Source organism: Oncorhynchus masou, chromosome 32, assembly GCF_036934945.1.
Source record: "Oncorhynchus masou masou isolate Uvic2021 chromosome 32, UVic_Omas_1.1, whole genome shotgun sequence".
NCBI lineage: Eukaryota > Metazoa > Chordata > Actinopteri > Salmoniformes > Salmonidae > Oncorhynchus > Oncorhynchus masou.
The window spans coordinates 31875690-31892910 of record NC_088243.1 but is presented as its reverse complement, the minus strand read 5'-3'; the positions used below and the strand labels follow the sequence as shown (position 1 = coordinate 31892910).

The 17221-nt window shown below is 42.7% G+C and overlaps 2 pseudogenes; one reads left to right on the top strand and one right to left on the bottom strand.

The window, feature by feature from the left end:
• The first annotated feature begins 2294 nt into the window (after positions 1 to 2294).
• On the top strand, positions 2295 to 3016 carry LOC135527196 (uncharacterized; annotated as a pseudogene).
• Positions 3017 to 3542: 526 nt separating this feature from the next.
• Positions 3543 to 16847, bottom strand: LOC135525937 (serine/threonine-protein kinase PAK 6-like; annotated as a pseudogene).
• Positions 16848 to 17221: the final 374 nt, after the last annotated feature.

Sequence of the window (17221 nt, the reverse complement as noted above, 5' to 3'; positions counted from 1 at the left end):
TCAGTAACAGTTTGACCGTACCAATTGCAAAGTGCGGTCCACCACTTGGTGCCCATGATTGTTGTGAAGACTGATACCTTTATACTTATGGTGACACTGTGGCAGTACGAGATGATACTTCTCCTTACCTCCATCAGAGGCATAGTTTTGTCGGGAACAACACAGTTGCTCTGACGAACAAGCTCTTTTGTACGTCCACCCAATTTCTCTCTCTCCGTTGGGCCTGGAGCTCCGGCATCCTTCCAGTATGTCAGGAATGGTCCAATGACTGTATCTCGCTTCTGCAAAACAGTCAAGTCTGCCTGCGAACAACCAGAAAGAGCAGAAATCTCACATTGAACACTTGACAACTTTCTTACTGGCTCATCCTCTCCACTTGTCACCACCTCCTCTAGTTCGCCTGGCTTGACATACTGGCGGGACAGTGCATCAGCATTTCCATTCCTAGATCAAGGGCAATACATAAGAATGAGGTCAAAAGAGGCCAACTAGGAGGCCCACCATTGCTTGATTGCCTTGTTCAGATGACACAACTTGTCACGACTTCCGCCGGAGTTGGTTCCTCACCTTGTTCGGGTGGCGTTCGCCGGTCGACGTCACCGATCTTCTTGCCATCGCCAATCCACCTTTAATTTTCTATTTGTTTTGTCTAGTTTTCCCACACACCTGGTTTACATTCCCTCATTATTTGACGTGTATATAACCCTCTGTTCCCCCCCATGTCTGTGTGTGGAATTGCTTGTTGTAGTGTTTTGTGCATTTCTGGTTGTTTCAACCCATATTTTGGTGTTCTGGGTGCAGTTTGTTTTTGCGTCATTAAAGTGCTCCGGCTTTTACCCATTTCTGCTCTCCTGCGCCTGACTTCCCTGCGGCCAGTTACGCACCGCTTACACAACTGCTTATTAAACTAAAGCATATGCAGAAAAGTATTTAATACCTACGGTAGAATATGATGAGGCATTTTACATCTTATGAGGTTATTTTGCTTCCACTGGTCCCTGTGGCCCTTGTTAAGACTGCTCTGTGAGTTTGGCCAACTGGACATTATCAAAATTCTGGTGCAGTTCAGGACCGACCCTGATGTGTCTGACGCCTGGGAGAACAGTGCCCTGATGTGCACCGGCCACAGCCAGGAGCTGGATTTCCTGTTAACTTCTTAGTGATTCCTTCAAGCGCCAATCTTTTGACAACACCTAGTGAAATAGCAGGGCGCCAAATTCAAAAACAGAAATACTCATAATAAGAATTCATAAAACATACAAGTGTTATACACCGATTTAAAGATTAACTTCTTGTTAATCTAGCCATAGTGTCAGATTTCAAAAAGACTTTACGGCGAAAGCAAACCATGCTATTATCTGAGGACAGCACCCCATCAAACATACACATGAAAATCATAATTCAACCCGCCAGGCACAACACAAAAGTCAGAAATAACATATAATTCATGCCTTACTTTTGAAGATCATCTTCTGTTGTCTCTCCAATATGTCCATTAAACATCACAAATAGTCCTTCTGTTCGATTAATTCTGTCGTTATATCCCCAAAATGTCCATTTATTTGGCGCGTTTGATTCTGAAAATACACCGGTTCCAACTTGTGAAATATGACTACAAAGTATCTAATAAGTTACCTGTAAACTTGATCCAGACATTTCAAATAACTTTCCTAATACAACTTTAGGCAATTGTTTACATAAATAATCGATACAATTTAAGACGGGATAAACTGCGTTCAATAGCGGAAAAAAACAAAGTGGAGCGAGCTTTCAGGTCATGCGCCTCTAACAAACAGTACACTTCACTCGACCCTCGTTCTGAACTGCCTTACTTCTTAATTTCTCAAAGGAAAAACATCAACCAATTTCTAAAGACTGTTGACATCCAGTGGAAGTGATAGGAACAGCAAGCAAGGGTCTTAGAAATCTTGATCTCCATAGAAAACCATTGAAAAGAGAGTGACCTCAAAAAAAAAATCCTAGATGGTTTGTACTCGGGGTTTCGCCTGCTAAATAAGTTCTATTATACTCACAGACATCATTCAAACAGTTTTAGTTTTCTATCCAAATCTACTAATAATATGCATATCCTAGCTTCTGGGCCTGAGTAGCAGGCAGTTTACTTTGGGTACACTTTTCATCCGGACGTGAAAATATTGCCCCCTAACCTTAAGAAGTTTTAAGGGCTTTCAAAGGAATAGGCCTGAGGCTGGCCTGCGCCAACCAGGCTGGGCACTCTTCCATCCAGGTGGCCAACTTCTTTGGGCACGGAAAGTATGTCCAGACCCTGAACTATGGGAGAGAGGAGGTGGTGTCAGATGACCCACTAGGAGAGGTCGGCATCGGGAAGGGGGCAGGGACCGAGTGGTGACAGCCCAACAAGCTCTCTAAACCCTCTTGGGCAAAGCAAAGTAATTTCACCTCCACCTCCTGAGCAACAGAAAGCAGTTTTATCAGGGTAATGTGCTTGACAAGAGCCTATCAGCAAAGAAATTAAAGATAGCCTTGCTGCAGGACAAAATATCCCTAATAGCCAATGTCAAGAGAGCACATGTGAGGTGACAAACAATGCTGACAAAACTGTCTTCACGCAAAAAGCACTTTTAAACGGCAAAGTCAATCTCAGAGAGCGCCCGAGGATTCCACTAGGGCACCAAAAGATGAAAATAATGACGTTGCACAATCAAGTAGGAGAGGGAGTCAGAAGCATGGCAGCCTACCGCCGAAAGGGCGACTAAACAAACTCCACTTCCACAGAGCAGAGATGGAGTCGGAAATTCCTGTCAGTCCCCCAGGGTTCACCGGGCTGGGGACCAGATTACTGCACCGATTCACCACCCCTAAGTTCATGAGACTGGTAAATGACTGTTCCTCCGGTTACTCACAGGGCAGAGGGAGGATGTCCTGGGATAAAACTTTCCCTTTTCTCAAAACACCAGAAGGTTTACAGTCAGCCAAGTGGGACAGCATCAGCGGGTTGAAGTGTGAATTTGAGAGCAGTGTCTCCCTCGAGTAAAAGGAAAACTGACTGTTCAATTTGGAAAATTAGAGGTGGTCCATTTGATAAAGCACTTTAGATTCCACATGTTCAAACAGTATGGTAGCTAAGGAATATATTCCAATGCCTTGTCTGTAGATTCAAATCATGTGCTATTTGCACAAATTGTAATAATGGCAATGTTGCTTTTATCTGACAAAATAATAATATATTACACTATTATTGAAATATGTAGTGTATATTCTAATTATAATGTAAACTTATTTATAATGAATAATGTTGTTAATATGCACAGGCTATGCTATATGAATTGTAATACATTTATACAAATATTTCCAAATGTGACAGAATTCTAATTTCTGCATTTTATATTATCTTTGAAGTAGATAGAGAGAGAGAGAGAGAGAGAGAGAGAGAGAGAGAAAGATGCTCTTGTGTGAAAGGGGACATTAAACATCAAACTCAATTGGAACAAAATAGCGGTGGTTCGTTGATAAATAGCAGTGATTAGTTGATAAATAGCAGTGATTAGTTGATCAAGATCAAGAGTTAATATGCATTATTTATTGATTTTTACAAAATGTCATAAATGTCCTACATAGAAATACAAATACATTAAATATATTGTATCACTGGTAAGAATACAAAGACAATGTGCAAGGTGTTCTCAGCTGGTGGACGTTCTTCAGCATCACATGCCAAGCCTGTGTGCTTTATCTTTGCAAACCAATGCAAATGCTGTCACGCATACATTTTCTGTAGCAACACACACATTCTGTAGTTTAAAAAGTTGGTTGCAACACAGTGGAAGGGATGGTTGAGGCAAACACTAAAACAGCATCCAGGCATAAACACACACTTTAAAAAATTAAGTTAAATTCATACCATATACACTACCGTTCAAAAGTTTGGAGTCACTTAGAAATGTCCTTGTTTTGAAAGAAAAGCACTTTTATTTGTCCATTAAAATAACATCAAATTGATCAGAAATACAGTGTAGACATTGTTAATGTTGTAAATGACTATTGTAGCTGGAAACGGCTGATTTTTAATGGAATATATACACAGGCATACAGAGGCCCATTATCAGCAACTATCACTCCTGTGTTCCAATGGCACGTTGTGTTAGCTAATCCAAGTTTATCGTTTTAAAAGGCTAATTGATCATCAGATAACCCTTTTGCAATTATGTTAGCACAGCTGAAAACTGTTGTTCTGATTAAAGATGCAATAAAACTGGCCTTCTTTAGAATAGTTGAGTATCTGGACCATCAGCATTTGTGGTTTCGATTACAGGCTCAAAATGGCCAGAAACAAAGTACTTTCTTCTGAAACTCGTCAGTCTACTCTTGTTCTGAGAAATGAAGGCTATTCCATGCGAGAATTTGCCAAGAAACTGAAGATTTCGTCAATGCTGTGTACTACTCCCTTCACAGAACAGCGCAAACTGTCTCTAACCAGAATAGAAAGAGGACTGTGAGGCCCCGATGCACAACTGAGCAAGAGGACAAGTACATTAGAGCGTCTAGTTTGAGAAACAGATGCTTCACAAGTCCTCACCTGGCAGCTTCATTAAATAGTACCTGCAAAACACCAGTCTCAATGTCAACAGTGAAGAGGCGACTCAGGGATGCTGGCCTTCTAGGCAGAGTTATGGAAAAAAAGCCATCTCAGACTGGCCAATAAAAAGAGAAGATTAAGAAAAGAACACGGACACTAGACAGAGGAAGATGGGGAAAGAAGTGTTATGGACAAACTAATCTAAGTTTGAGGTGTTCGGATCACAAAGAAGAACATTTGTGAAATGCAGAAAAAAGGAGAAGATAGTGGAGGGGTGCTTGACGCCATCTGTCAAACATGGTGGAGGCAATGTGTTGGTCTGGGTGTGCTTTGGTGGTGGTAAAGTGGGAGATGTGTACAGGGTAAAAGGGATCTTGAATAAGGAAGGCCATGACTCCATTTTGCAACGCCACGCCATACCCTGTGGACGGCGCTTAATTGGAGCCAATTTCCTCCTACAACAGGACAATGACCCAAAGTACAGCTCCAAACTATGCAATAACTATTTAGGGAAGAAGAAGTCAGCTGGTATTCTGTCTACAATGGAGTGGCCAGCACAGTCACCGGATCTCAACCCCATTGAGCTGTTGTGGGAGCAGCTTGACCGTATAGTACTTAAGAAGTGCCCATCAAGCCAATCCAATTTGTGGGAGGTGCTTCAGGAAGCATGGGGTGAGATCTCTTCAGATTACCTCAACAAATTGACAACTGGAATGCCAAAAGCCTGCAGGGCTGTAATTGCTGCAAATAGATGATTCTTTGATGAAAGCAAAGTTTGAAGGACACAATTATTATTTCAATTAAAAATCATTATTTATAACCTTGTCAACGTCTTGACTGTATTTCCTATTCATTTTGCAACTCATTTCATGTATGTTTTCATGGAAAACAAGGACATTTCTAAGTGACCCCAAACTTTTGAGTGGTAGTGTAAGTACAGTGGCTCTGCAAGTAAGTCCTAATATACAGGATGTAATTACATTATTTGTTCATCTGCTACATTTCAAGTTGATATTCTAAACTGAAAACTTATTTGCAATTTCACGTTACAAACCATTCACAACACTTTTCGGAAAAGCAAAATAGAATAAATATTAAAAGGAAAATGATTCCTTGAGCACAATAAAAACGAACAAACATCCCCTCATCTACACATTTGTCATGGTGATACTGGCGGCAGGTCTCTCATAGTAGCATGTTCTAAACATTCTGATCAGGCCAGGTCTGCCTTCATTTGGCCATGCAAATTGTTTACTGACAAGGTGAAGTTCAGTCAGTGTCCCATATGGTTGTAGAGGTATGTAACATCAAGCTTCTCTCCAAGTCATGAGCTACCATAACTTGAGTCTATAGCACAAGCTGAAAATGCACTATTATCCAAACACTACAATGGGAAACTGCTCAATTACAGTAAAAGTTCACAATGCAGTTTACAGTTCCCTTGGATTTCAAGTCTGTATATAATGTACCAAGGCTAGATTGGTGTTGTGTCGGGAGGAATCCCATTGGATGTTGTCTATCACAGGTAGAACCAGACGTTGTTGAAATGAGTTAGGAATATTGTTTGTTTGCATGCTACTGTTTCACTACACCAACTCACTGCTAAAGTGCTTCTTACAGTAGGTCTCTAGGCCCATGCTGTGCCATTGTTTACCAAGCCTACAGGCCTGATGCCATGAGCTCTGTAACAGCACCAGGATCTCTGGGTCTGGATCTGCTCTCTGGTGCTGCTCCCACACTGGGGTGGGTGCTGGGTGGGTTGGACCTGGGCAGATCACACGCAGGGTGGGTACAGTAGTAATCAGGGATCAGGGTCCACCATGGGATCAGCAGTGAGACATGCGCTTGCGGTACTGCTCCACCAGGGGCACCAGGCACTGCGGGGAGCCGCTCTGCAGGAGGAAGGGGTGTTCTAGCAGGTCTGTGGCGCTGGCCCTCTCCACTGGGTCCCGGGTCAACATACGGTTCAGGAAGTCTTTCAGCACCGGGGATACCTATAGTGTAAAGTCCAAGCTAACTCAGCAGACATGTTGAAATAGAGAACATATGTGTGTGTGTGTGTTTCTGTGCATGTGTAAGAGAGTATCTCTCTATGTACTGTATGTGTTCTGTTTGACCTCTGACCTGGGTTGTGTTCCGTACGGTGGGAGCTGGCTCATCCCTCAGCCTTCTCATGGCTGCCACGGGGGTCTCACTGAAGTAAGGGGGCTCTCCATCCACCATCTCAACTACCATGATGCCCAGAGACCACACATCCACCTGGCAGACACAACAAACCAGTACGCAGTATACTGGATATCAGCAGTGTTGACATGCACATGAATACTGGACATCGTGAGTATTTGTTTGGATGCAGTTAGTATGCAGTAATATACCTGTAAAGTTAGTTAGGTAGGATACAGAGTCGTTTTGAATATCTTCTTTCTCACCTCAGTGCTGTATGGAGATTTAGAGATGACCTCCGGAGCCATCCAGTAGGGTGTTCCTACTAAAGACTTCCTCTTGGGAATGTCCTTACTGATCTGTGCACAGAACCCAAAGTCTGACAGCTTGATCTGTACAGAACAGGAGCATTACAATTAAATTATCAACAGTTATGAATACATGAACAGGTGTGTTCTCTCTCAACTCAATTCAAAAGACCTACCCTCCCATCCAGTGTTAGCAGTATGGAGTCACTCTTGATGTCCCTGTGGATGACTCCCTGGGAGTGAAGGTAGGCCAGGGCTTGCAGCACAGCCTCACACACTGTGGCTATCTGCTCCTCACTCAGCCTGCATGGGGGAGTGACATAGATACACACAACACTCAAAACTGCACTGCGGAATGGCTGTTGTTGTGTCACCCAGGTGATGCTATAAATTAATGGTGGCATAGGTGAGGTTCAGATGACTATGTGCATTCAGAGTATCATGTTTATGCATTTTGAATATATAGCCTAGGAGATTTTGAACATTGAAGAACTGTGTTTCAGAAATTCCTCAGTAAATACCTTAGCACACATCTGCAGTTCAAATAACAAATCAGGCTCCTCAACACTGTTCTGGTAAATAGCTGAGGGATGGGGCTGGAGCTCTCAAATTCATAGACAGAGCTATGCATGCAAGGACTGACCTCCATGATATAAAAATGTATAGTTTTGACCATGTTCTGAGGCTATACAATGTTTGTTAGAAATATAATTTTGACAAATAAATGGAGTAAAACAAGCTTAGATTTTGGGTTCTGATGTGGTACGACAGTTGAACTATGCTCTTTTTAAGTTATAATTTCATAGTTATATTCTTAAAGAATCAATGGGTATATATCATTCATTTAAAAGTAAAAAAATGTAAGTAGCAATCGCAGGTGGTTCCTTTAAGGCTTCGAGAACGATATTGATTGTTTCAAAACTTATTTTGGGATGGATTGGAGTATGAAGGAGGTATATTTTAGCAAAGGGGTCTTATTCCAGACTGTTCAATCAAAACAAATACTAATCTAGGGCTCTGACAACCAATGAATATTGCAGACTCCATCTGGACCATTTTAATGTCAGCTGGCTAGATAGAAATGCACTCTGTCCCCATGTCTCTAGATCCCTGGTTTTGGGGTCAACTCCTATCTATATAGTGAGAATGTGTCAACTTTCAGTTTGGAATTAAAATACATTGACAGGTAGTGTTAATATGCATTGACAATTTGTTTATGCATACAGTTTCTGATATATTTAACAGCATGGGAGCATAGATTGATTCGTGTTTTTGGATCAAATTAAATTAACCACGTCATTTCAACATGCACAAATCGAATTATGTTATCAGATTATAGTTTCCCATAGGAGGACACAGTGTTTTGCTCTTGTATCAGTGAGAATGAAAGTAACTGTGCTTAGGTGCCTGTCCCCTCAAGCAGTCAGTACCACACTACCACATAATGGTGAAAATAGGTACTGAAGACATTACTAGAATTTTGCTTTATCATTCTGTCACAAGTCTTTGAATTCTTGTCTCTTAAAAATGACTATATTTTACTTTTCATTGTTCCTTCAATACAATTTGCCCCCAATTGTTTATGGGGTAGTAGGTCAGATCTGTGCTGTGTCTCCATACCTGGTCTCAGACACAATGTTGGTTAGTGCTCCACCCTCTATGTACTCCATGATGACCCAGAGCTCCTCCTCCACCAGGGCACTCTTAAACATCTCCACCACGTTCCTGTGCTGGTAGTCCCTCATGATCACCACCTGGACAAACAAATACAGTTGATAACAGAGGTGTCACGTAAGGTTACTGATGATTTCAAGTGGGCACTGATGTGCAAAATAGGGTCTTTGGGTATTATTGTCAGGGACAATAACTAACTGATGGACAAAATAAGGACTAGCTGGATCTAAGGGGGCATATGCCTCCGCAGTTTCAATTGATAACAGGTTGGCTCTGTTACAGATATAGTATCTTAATTTGACCAGTTTCTCACAGCCAGAAAGTAATCCTGCAGCAACAGGAAATGTGAATTATTATGTGGATTATAATTAATGGACATTTTTGTAGAGGGTGATCATTTTTGTCTTAGGATAAAAGAAGTCTGACATTTGAAAATGTAAATTATAAACTTTAGAAACGTTTTAAAATCTTGAATACATTACAATGTGCATTTCCTGCTGTGAAGGGACATTTTCTGCGACAACAGAGAGATCAAATTAAGATAGGACATACAGCACCAGCCAAAAGTTTGGACACAACTATTCATTCAAGGGTTTTTCTTTATTGTTGCTATTTTCTGCATTGTAGAATAATAGTGAAGACATCAAAACTATGAAATAACACATGTAGTAACCAAAAACAAATCAAAATATATTTTATATGTGAGATTTATCAAATTAGCCAACCGTTGCCTTGACAGCTTTGCATACTCTTGGCATTCTCTCAACCAGCTTCAACAGTGTTGAAGGAGTTCCCACATATGCTGAGAACTTGTTGGCTGCTTTCCCTTCATTCTACGTTCCAACTCTCAATTGGGCTGAGGTCGCATGATTGTGGAGGCCAGATCATCTGATGCAGCACTCCATCAATCTCCTTCTTTGTCAAATAGCCCTTACACAGCCTGGAGGTGTGTTGGGTCATTGTCCTATTGAAAAACAAATTATAGTCCCACTAAGATGGGATGGGGTATTGCTGCAGAATGCTGTGATAGCCATTCTGGTTAATATGTGTGCCTTGAATTCTAAATAAATCACTGACAGTGTCACCAGCAATGCACCCCCACACAATCACACCTAGTCCTCAATGCTTCATGGTTGGAACCACACATGCGGAGATCATCCGTTCACCTACTCTGCTGCTCACAAAGAGACGGCGGTTGGAACCAAAAATCTCAAATTTGGACTCATCAGACCAAAGGACAGATTTCCACTGGTCTATGGTCCATTGCTCGTGTTTCTTGACCCAAGCAAGTCTTTTCTTATTGGTGTCCTTTACTAGTTTCCTTGCAGCAATTAGACCATGAAGGCCTGATTCACGCAGTCTCCTCTGAACTGTTGATGTTGAGATGTGTCTGTTACTTGAACTCAGTGAAGCATTTAATTGGGCTAAAATTTCTGAGGCTGTTAACTCTAATGAACTTATCCTCTGCAGCAGAGGTAACTGTGGGTCTTCCTTTCCTGTGGCGGTCCTCATAAGAGCCAGTTTCATCATAACACTGGTGGTTTTTGCGACTGCACTTGAAGAAACTTTCAAAGTTCTTGAAATGTTCCTTAATGACTGATCTTCATGTCTTAAAGTAATGATGGACTGTCATTTCTCTTTGCTTATTTGAGCTGTTCTTGACATAATATGGACTTGTTATTTTACCAAATAGGGCTATCCTCTGTATACCACCCCTACCTTGTTACAACACAACTGATTGGCTCAAACGCATTTTAAGAAGGAATGAAATTCCACAAATTAACTTTTAACAAGGCACACCTGTTAATTGAAATGCATTCCAGGTGACTACCTCATGAAGCTGGTTGAGAGAATGCCAAGAGTGTGCAAAGCTTTCATCAAAGCAAAGGGTGGCGACTTTGAAGAATCTCAAATATAAAATATATTTTGATTTGTTCAACTTTTTTGGTTACTACATGATTCCATATGTGTTATTTCATAGTTTTGATGTCTTCACTATTATTCTGCAATGTAGAAAATATTCAAAGCAAAGAAAAATCCTGGAATGAGTAGGTGTGTCCAAACTGTTGACTGGTACTGTATGTATATGATGTATCCAACGTGATTTATTGGTGATTTGGGGTGAGGTTTTGGGGGTCATAAAGGATGGTGTTGACTGGAGATCTTCATACCTCGTTGAAAAGCAGCTCTCTTCGCTGTTGTCTCCGCAGGTCCATCATCTTCACGGCCACCTGCCTGCCACTGTGTTTCTCCCGAGCAATACACACCACCCCGTCGAACCTTCGCCAATCTTCACAAAGTTCTCCAGGTACGACCGAGGGTCCCCCTTGTCTACCACCATCTGCAGGGCAGCCTTAAACTGTTCATGGGTCACCCTGGGGGGGTCTGGTGGTGGCCTCTGGGGGTGCTGAGGGGGTCTGAAAGCAGGGGAGCATGTGCCTGGGGGGCTGGTGGCCAGGGAGCCGGTGGGGGAGGGCCGGGGCTGGGAGGGGCTGTCCTGCCTGGGGAAGGGAGCATTAGGGCACCCTGAGTGTCTCAAAAAAGGGTCAGGGCCATTGAGTCTCAGGCCCATGTTGGGAGACAGTCCCAGGGTGTAGCTGGCTGAGGAGCGCACCGTCCTGTGGGGTCTGACGCCACTCATGAAGGGACTGCTGGGGGTGCTGGGTAGGAAGCCTGACTGGTGGTGCCTCAGAGCCGACTCTGCCTGGATGATGAGAGAGTAAGAGAGAGAGAGTTGGCTGTCTTCCCAAGGTCCCTCCCCTGCTTTATTACTGGATGTAAATAACAGTGCTTTACTCTCACACTATGCATTCACTTCACCTGGTACGCCCCTTGCTAAAACGCCATTCAAATATAGGATCTTAATTTGATCACTCTTTTGTTGCTGAGAATTTTTGCTCTTTTCATGAAGCCTACTGTTTGCCAGTGAATAGCCTAACTACCGATCAAGCAACATTATGGACTTAACGTTCAAATCCTGTTGCTGCAGGATTATTTTGCTGTGATAATATAGGTCAACTTAAGATCCTACACCTGTAGGTACCTCAATGTACCCTTGAGATCTTGCTAAACATAGCATCTCTCAACGTTTACAAGCACATTCAAGCAATAAAGTCACAAATCACATTTTAGCACCTCTGAAAAAACAACAGCATTAATTGAGCAATCGACTATAGAATGCAGTGATGCAGTCTGCTGTAAGATGGAGAGGAGCTATGGCCTCTACAAGTGTTTTCTATAAATGTTTCACCTAAAAAAATGTCTATGAAGTAGCTCACTGTCCATTATATGCACAGGGTTTTCAATGAGTAAAGGTGTTAATTGCTGTATATACCACAGCACACGAGGCTGTCGAGGGGAGAACAGCTCATAATAATGCCTGAAATTAGCAAACGGAATGGCATCAAACACATGGAAACCATGTGTTTGATGGATTTGATACAGTTTCACATATTCCTCTCCAGCCATTACCACGAGCCAGCCATTACTGGCCAATGTGAAATTGGTTGACGTATGTCTGTAAATAATATATCATAGTTGATTACATCAGCTAAGCTATGACAATGTACATCTAAAATAGAGATGAGAGATAATGATGAAGTGACATGCTTACCTTCAGGTCGTAGGAGGAGTATGGTCTGCTAGGGCTGTTGTGTGAGTGGATGTAGAGGTTGGTGCGGTACTCCGGAGGGGGGTGACGCCCATGATCAGGATGGGGCTGCTGGACAGCCATGGCTGGGTTGTAGAAGCATGAGAAGGGCCTCTGGTTGTGTGGCATAACCCTCGGCACCTGGAAATCTCTCCTCACCATCAGTCTCTCTGTGGGACTGCCCACCTCACAGCTGATATAAGCCCCTTTAATAGGCATCTGTATGGGCTGGGATGGAACCGGGGGTCCCTCCAGAGAGCTGACACTCACCTCGTAGGTGGACTTAGCCCTGGGAAGATCCCCGTTGGGCTGCAGGGTGATGCTCTTCTTCATGCCCATTTGGGGCATCCCACTCTCACTGTGGATGTTATGAGCCCTGTCCCTCCACTGCTGCTGCTCCATGTCATCCTCTCCCAGGTCTTCATACTGGTAGGTGTCCCCCTCTTTCACCTCCCCCAGCCTGCCAAGGGACTGGGCCCTCTTCCTACCTGAAGGGCTGCTCTTCCTTAGGGAGTTGGAGCTGGTCACGGACAGCCTGCTCATGTCGGAGATCATGGCTGAGATGTAGTCTCCATGGCCGATCATACTCCCACGCACAATGGTCTGAAAGGAGAGCAGTTATGTTCAGCCAACCACATTGACTGGAATGATCATAACATACTGAGAGGCCTGTGCATTTGGGTGTGGAATAAAGAGGGTGACACAACTGTCGCTGGAAGATTATTTTTAGAACTCTGAGTCTGAAAGGGAAGTTTTGGCATTCTTCAAAAATCCAGACTTAACTCATTTTCCCAGTTAGTTTTGCTGGCAATATGTTGGAAGGACATATCTACATATTGCATATTTATTTTGTAGCATAGATGGTGATTTCATATTTTGGCCTGTATGCAGGCGCTTCTATTTTGTAATGAGGTTTGTATAAAAACGGTAAAAGCTGACAGATTCTTTCTGACAAGTAAAATATCTAGCAGCACCCATCACAGTGGCATAGAGCATTAACTTGCCCTGACAGAACAAGATGACACAGACTTAAAAATGCATCGGCAGAAGGCCCTTTCAGTTGAACATATCAGAGAATAGGCCCATTGGCTGATTACTCAATCTCTGGGTAAAGAAAAGTCATGTTCACTGTTATGAGAGACTTCCATGCATCTGTCTTTGGTATGGTGCTCTAGTCTGCTCTCACAGCTGCACAGGTGGTTTAAGGGCTATTTATACCCTATGAAGACGGACCCCGTGTCACAATGAAGGTTTCTTTTGTCACAAAAGGGGTGGCTCCTTGTAGCGCATTCCGACATTCTACGTACTCCCGTGCCACACCACATGAAAATTGTAAAGCGCTGTATCATTCCTCGCGTAGCCATGGGGGCAGCATGAAGCTCACATGGTTTGTCGATCTGATCTGTAGGCTATGTATCAAAGTAGCCTATTTTGCATTGATAAGTACATATAATCTCAGCGACTATTCAAACAATAAACCAAACAACATTAAAGCATTATTAGAATCCCCCACAAAAAGGTATTTTGTTTAGAAGTGCTAACTTTATGCTAGGCTATTTGAAAATGTAAAAGCAGTGCATGTTTCTTCTTCTCTGTGACAAAAAAAGTTTGACGTTATATTTTTTAGATGATATGGGAGTGAATACATTGAAGCAGCATATCAAATTGGGATATTGTTGTAGGTTACACTGGGAACTATAAGAATATTTGACAGGGCATATTATTTAATTAAACATCAGATTATTTCACATGAGATGTGGGAAGCTAAAAGGCTAGCTAGCTCGCAGTGTTTAGCCAACTTGCCAGCAGGGGAAGACAAGACAAGCCAGACTCTTCTTTTGCTTTCACAAGAAATGAGAAGACAACAAGAAAACCTCTGTCACCCCTTGATGAATGTTGCTATTTGGGATGGGTGAGGGATCAGGTTACCCAAAGGTGCACGTGTTGCTCTAAAATGTCTGACTCCACCCAGCGCACTCATGCGTGTAGATCTACACGCGTGAAGACTAATTCACATCCCACTGCATACCCTTTACAAAGGACAGAATGCATCATTATTGTTCAAATATAGCAAATGTGATCACGTTTCATGTAACCTCTCCAACCTTTGCCTCTGCCATGCAGGCTACATAATTTACAGAACACAAGACTCCTCTGTACTACCAATCCAATCCCGATGATCCCATTAAAACCATGACTCTGCTTCATAAGCTGACGAGGAGATTCTGAAATGCAAAGCTCAAACTTATCCACTGGTGGTAATGAAAATGTGTTATGTTTTTCTAAGGGGCATATCGGCACGAGCATTCAGTCTAGCGCAGAAATCCTTAGATTTGCAGGCTTTATCGCTCACTGGCATTTCCATTGCTGTACCTGCACTTTCTATTCCTCAGCGTGACATCTATGGGAAGGCACCATGGATCGTTATTAATTGCCTGCATTGAGTAATAAATCTTGGAGCCCTCCAAGGATTCATGTTGTACAGTCAGTGTACACAGCAGGGTCATTAGCTGAGCCCTGTGATAGATAAGAAAGCAATATGACAGGGAGAACAGCAAAGTGTTGACCACCACAGTGCTCTGCTGCAGTAAAGGACTCTGTACTGTAGTAAGAAAGCCTCTGCTATAAATGCTTTAGATGGAGGGCTTTGAGGCTCACTAATACTGGAATATTCTCAGAAATAAAATCCTATACATTTTCAACTCTTTTTAATCTGTTGGAAAATACATCAAGAGAAAAAGACACCCAGTGCATACAGCCAGTTGGGCTGAGAATAAGGCCCAGTACCTTCTTTGGATTGAGCTCAACTGGGGTGATCCGGGAGGGGTCCACCATAGGCTTGGGCCTGCGGAGGTTCTCTATCAAACTGTGCCATTGGGTTGGCAGGCCCACGAAGCAGCCTCGTTTAGCATCAAAAGAGGTGTGCACCCGGTGCTCAAAGTTCTTTGGTGCTGAGATCTCTGGCCTCTTCTTTTTCTTCTTACGAAACATTGTCAGGTCCAGAAAAGTGACAGCTTGACAAATTCAAGATGGCCCTGCATAGACGAGAAATATATATAACATGTTTCTAAATCTGCAGCACACTTAACATCTACTGTACTGTTCATACCATTGATAAAGTCACTTACAGCTCCTTTAATCTATGAACAGCTTATTATCCATCAACGTGTACCCCGAAGTGACTAAGCCATCATCAGATGCAGTACGTTCCCAGAAATCAAAATACAAGTGAATAAACTCAAATCTATCTGTCTAAAAAACATTTTCCATCTTCCAGACTGGCTTTCTGTCTGTCACTGGCCTTTGTGCTTTAGAACTTGTCTTAGGGGGACAGAGTGCATTGGGTTTGTAAGCCTGTGTGTAATGAAGGATATCTGGTCAATTAAGGCTTTTTCATTCTCTGTGCCCTTTTACTTACGAGCACACAGCCGGCCTCGCCAGAGCCCACAGGCTTTCAGAGCATTAGAGGGAAGAAAACACACTAAAAGTCTACCCACTATGCTACAGTCTGCCCACTATAACCCCATCCCCATTCCAATGCTAATGAAGGAGCATGAATGTTTCTGGCTTGTAGGGAAAGTAACCACTCAAGCTTTAGATATAAAGCCCTCTGCACTGACAGTGGAGTGGTATAGTGGAAGCCAAGGACACTGCTGTCATGTCTCTCATGTGTACCTACCACAAAGACAGTTATCAATTACATTACATCTAATGTCCTTAGCTGTACTAGGATAGAATTCACCCACATTTATGCTTGCGTATTTTCTTGAAAATATAATAGTGCATTTGAGCTGCTCTTTGATAAAGTGCTGTTGGAGAACATGTTTTGTTGAAAGCTGGTGGATGTTTGCTAGAACATCAAATGGGAACATGGCCGGTGGCCCACTGTAACAAGCTGACATGACACGCTAATGACGTTGTCATATGTAACACAACAAATGTGCCTTCAGTTGAATATGGCTCATCTCCCATGATGCATTGTGACACAGTGGGAGTTTAGGAAATCACTACTACGGCATTCTATAACTCAGCAGGCCATCACACTGGCAGCCTCCCCTCCCACACTCTACAATCCCAATCTCCCCCTCCAAGGATAATTCAAACAGAAGGTTAATATGCTAAGTGTTGTATAAGTGTATCATTCTGTGCTCTCCCTATGTACGTAATGTGGAGCTGGGAAGGAATTTAATTCTGACAGGGACACTATAGCGTGAGGGAGGCTGGCAGGAGGTGGGGTGGGTGGGCTTGAGGATAGAGCGGGGACCACGGAGCAGGGAAGACCTGACTGTGGTTGTAGACGGGGACCTTGTTTTTCACTCTAAAACACGAAAAGGCTTTTAAGGAGTTTGTCTTTTGAGTTTGATTAAAAAGAAAGGTTTGAAATAACCAGAAAGTACATTACTGTTTTTTTCCGCTCCATTTGCCTGGTTCTCCAGTTCTGTGTCTGTTCAGAACTGTGCATTTGCAGATGTTGGCACTACTGAGCCAAATATTTACACAAGGCTCTTGTGTTTCCTGTACAATCAGATCTATCAATATTTACTCATGAGTGAAATGTAAGCTACTACCGTCATCCGGTGCCAGTGATAATGGGATGATACCATCACAAACAGAATGGCTGCTCTCAGTGCTCTGTGCTGTGTGCTGCTACTCTATCAGGCATCATCGCTTTGCAGAACTGCAGATTACAAACACAACATTACACATCACTATGTCCTTTCTATGCGGTTCCTTTCAGAATAAATGGGAGTTACAAAGTAAAGAACCAAGTAATTGGACACAAATAAAAACACAGTATCTTGATTCATTCTCAACAAAATGAATTGAAAAGTAGATGATTTACAAGTTGTGATCACAGGCTTCTGCCCT